The sequence below is a fragment of the Sorex fumeus genome, unplaced genomic scaffold (genome assembly GCF_029834395.1).
Source record: "Sorex fumeus unplaced genomic scaffold, SorFum_2.1 ptg000053l, whole genome shotgun sequence".
Classification (NCBI taxonomy): Eukaryota; Metazoa; Chordata; class Mammalia; order Eulipotyphla; family Soricidae; genus Sorex; species Sorex fumeus.
Genome location: NW_026606110.1, coordinates 102018 through 106384, shown reverse-complemented (window position 1 = coordinate 106384; position 4367 = coordinate 102018). Strand labels below are relative to the sequence as shown.

The 4367-nt window shown below is 45.7% G+C and overlaps 1 pseudogene; it reads left to right on the top strand.

Moving 5' to 3' along the window:
• Positions 1-257: 257 nt before the first annotated feature.
• On the top strand, positions 258-366 carry LOC130033320 (uncharacterized; annotated as a pseudogene).
• Positions 367-4367: the final 4001 nt, after the last annotated feature.

The following is a 4367-nucleotide window of genomic DNA, read 5'->3' as shown; positions in this document are numbered from 1 at the left end:
TTTGCTTTCTGGTCTTGAATGATTACAAAGCTCCCACTGTAGGTTCCGCCCTGTGGGGATTCACATATTGGCCACAGTTCATCCCTAGGATCTACAACCAAATAGATGGCCTTCCTCTTTGCCATGGTGACCTGTCTGCATGTGGAGAAGGCAAAGGCACTTCCCATGCTGGATGCCCCCTAAAATAACTCCAGTAACAGGACTATAATTTCTTATCTGTGTACCCCAAGCCAAAGAGATGTTAAGAAACATATCTAGTGATGATTATATGAGCATTCCCTTTGATAAAGATGGAAGAGGGTCCAACCTGCAACACATATGTAGTTAAGACACTGCTACCTTCTTGATCACATCTAACTTTTTTCCAACCTTATCTTATAAATAGGAGCACTGGATCATTAGTAGAGCCAGTTAGAACCTGGAGCTCCACTTGTGGTTCCTACAACATGCCAGGATAAGTGGGGGATGGAAGGTATTAATTCAGCCACATCAACAAATGGAATCAGACATCCAGGAAAAGTCCAGGACTACTCAGAGCTCTCTAAACTATCCCAGGGTTATTCCAGAGAAACACTTTTTTGATGTTTATTCAACAGATAGGATAACTGGAAGAGCAAATCAATACACTCAAAGAAAGTTTGATGGGAAGGTGGAAGAACTCATTCAAGCAAAATAAGGAGAGAAAGAGCACAGTAGAAAGACTCGGCAGCCAAATGGAAGAAGGCAAAAATGAAGTCCGTGGTCTTGAAGACAAAATACATTGTATAATCACTAAAATAAAGATAATAGAAAAGGAATTTATTAATGAATGAAATTGAAGATCTGTATTTGACAACATCGAGAGGAGAACTATCCACAACGTAGGAATTCTTGGAGAGGAAAAAAAGAAAGGGACAAACCATGTGTTCTGATCCAGAATAACCAATGAACTACAAACAAAATAATCCAAACAGAATAATACCAAGACACTTTAAAATAAGAATGGCTAGACTGTACCTCATGGTGTTTCACTAATAAAAATTTTTTTAAAATGCTTACAAATTGTAGGATAACACTCTTTTGTCCTTCCTTAGGCAGCTTAGGTTTGTCAGGTCACACCCATCTAAGGACACTGAACTTGTATTAAAATAAAAGATGAATAAAAGATGCGAAGGAAAGAGAGAAGGAAAAAAATGGCTAGAAACCAAAGGAGAAGTACTTAAAGCAGCAAGAGAGAGGCCAAGAGTCACATGTGAATGAATCATAAGATTCCCATCAGATTTCTCAAATGAACGTCTACAAGCAAAAGAGGAATGGTATAGTCAAAATACTGGATTAACCAGAAATCCTTTACCTCACAAAATTATCACTCGAATTTGAGAGAGCAATAAAAAGACTCTCAGAAAATGTCAGTTGAGGCATTTGTTGCCTCTGAGTTGGCTTTATTATTCAACTGAATAGCCTTCCACAAAAATCAAGAAGTCATCTGGAAGATTAAAGACTTATAAAGTCATAAAGACTCATAAAGCTGGGTGTATACGGGGGATAGAGAGTACATAGGGGACTGAAAGAATGAGTTCAAGACTTACGTTAATTAAAATTTGAAACTAAGCGCAGCGCCTCCTCGGTAATCTGCAAAATGACTGAAAAAGGAAAACCAGAAAGTGATAGGAAGAGTCAAACAGAAGCAAATCATGCAGTTCTGGATCAAAACAAAAGTAGACAAGAACAAGCCAAATGAGCGATGCCAAATGGCAAAACGCCCCAAATATCCGGCAAAAAATGGCAACAAATTCTTCCAAATCAATCATTTCTATAAATATAAATGAGCAGAACCCTCCTATAAAAAGGCACAGAGCTGCTGGATGAGTCAGTAAACAAAATCCAACTCTCTGCTAGTGACAAGAGACACAGTCGAACTCTGGCGATAAGCAAAACTTTAGAGTGAAATGTTCACAACGACCTAGCATATAGAATAATGGTGGACTTTGGGGAAAAAAAAACAGCAATGTTGAAAAAAGAAGACAGAAGACATTGAATTCCCAGGCTTTAAAACTATACCATAAAACAATAGTATAAAACTATAAAACAATAGTAATAAAAACTGTGTGGTGGTCTGTACTCGAACCAGTGACTTGGCTTTCGCCGCAAATGGGCCCAAGGCGTCCTCTAGGTGGCTTGGTGGCCACCATCCTCCAAAGGCCACTGGACAGTCAGGTTTGGGCCCTCAGTGACAAGACACTCTGGGCCTCGTGGGATGGGGGTGGAGCCAGCCCTTTCCTCCCTGTCCCAACGAGACCCCGAGTTGCCGCCCATGAACGGCCTTGCTGGTTCCTGATCAAGCTGCTTAACAACCATGATCCCAGAGTCTCAGGAACAAATCTCGAAACCCAGCAGGTTTTGGCAGAAATCCCTCCAGATTTAACTGCTAAAATTTCAGAATTTCAAAATCACGCAGCCACTACTGCAGTCACGCAATATCATATGTTATGCCGGCATTTCTTAACTGGCAATAGAAAACAAATTGTCTACTGTTGCCTTTTCAGCAGATCTGAGTGTTGGAGTAAAATCCCAAATAATAATGGTGGGTCTGGTGTAGAGAGAGAGTAATGTGGAAATCATCTCCCCACAGGTAGGGGGAGCATGTGGGATGGGGGCATACTGGGGTTTTTGGTGGTGGAGAATGGGCACTGGTGAAGGTACGGGTGTTTCATTGTATGACCGAGACTTAAACCCAAAAGCTTTGTAACTGCTCTCATGGTGATTCAATATATAAAATTATAAAAAATTTTAAAAAAGGAAGGTGGAGTTCATGCCCAATTCAATCAGCCAATCAATGGCTGAATAAATAGCAGTACTCCTACATAAAAAAGAAAGAGACATGAAAAAAAGCATTCCTGTTCACAACTGTACCCCAGAAAATTAAGCTTTTTTTTTTCACTTGCGTACTGGCTTTCCACGTGTCCTCTACCTTCAAGTTCGTTCTTCGCTTCCTCTGCCAGAGCTGGACAAGCTCTTGCTTCCAGGCTGACACGTGGCTCCCTTCCTTCCTTTGCACACATGCAGTGACATGTCCTGCTCTCTCCAGGGAAGCATCCAGGTGGCCCGTAAATGTGGCGGGACTCTGCAGTGCCAGGTGTGGGGGCTCGAGTCCACACCCCTCTCCTCTCTGAATCAACAACCCAGCACAAAAGACCAACGCTGACCCAGAGTGAGGCGTGGCGGGAGGACCTGGAGGGTGCAGAAGGGCTGAACCAGGCGAAGCGCAAAGACCATTCCCCAGAGGACGTGCCACTGGGGAGACATCGTCAAAGAAGACTCGTTTCTTCCAGACCATGGCACCGTCTCTGTTTTTTTTTCTTGCTCTCTCTGTGGCAATCAAAAGCTCTCCCCACTTTCCTGAGAAACCTGACCCCATCCGACCCCCCCCCCAAGCTTTGCCCACTCCTGACAGTCTGCTTACACTGCATGCCTGCTACTTCTAGAGGCATCTTGGGCGCTGGGTGCTCTCGTTCTGTGCCTTCCCTTTAACTGGGAGTCGGTGAGGGAGGTTCTGGGTGCTGGGAGCTAACAGTGAGTCTCATGCCCCGCCAGGAGGGACAACGACAAGCTTGGTGAAGAGGATGGGATTCCCGCTGCCAAGAGCAACAACCTGCATGCCTCCTCCTCAGAACTGGACTTTGGGAGGAGTGTGGTGCAGAAGGGATGGAGTGGGCACCCCGCTCCGCCTAGACCCTGGCTGTAGCAAACATAACAGGCCATGTTAGCACCTCACTGCCCTGGGCTGAGGATCTTCCCTACCCTTTTTTACTGGGGGGAGCGGGAAGGGGGTTATAGAGATAGGGGTGCTCAGGGGCCACTCCCAGCTCTGTTCTCGGGGGTCACTCCCAGCGGTGTTCCTGGATTATACAGTGCCAGAGACCAAATCTGGGTCTCCTACTTGCAAAGTAAAGAATGCCATCCAGCCCCTGAGCTAGAGCTTCCACTGCCCCCCCCCCATTTCTAAAAATGTTTGGGCACCCCGACCAGGGGTTGTAAACATGCCTGGCTGGGGTGTCTGTGCGTTTGGGGGCAGCAGGTTTGGCTGTGCCACAGTTGGTGACACTCATCGGCTCTTCCTGGCTCTGTGCTCGGGAACAACCCCTGGTGGTATCTGGAGGCTCGGGTGCTGGGGACAGAACCGGGTCAGCTGGAAGCAGCCGCCTGCATAGCCCGTGCACTCCCTCTCCACTCTCTTCAGATCGCCATCCAATACGCAGAACCAAGTCGACCAAATTAAGCATGTTCTTGGGTGGGGATTCACCACTTGAACACTACTCTCATCCCTGTGGCATGAACGGTGATCGCTGTCACCACCGGCCACCCCCAGAACCCATGTCATCTTACAA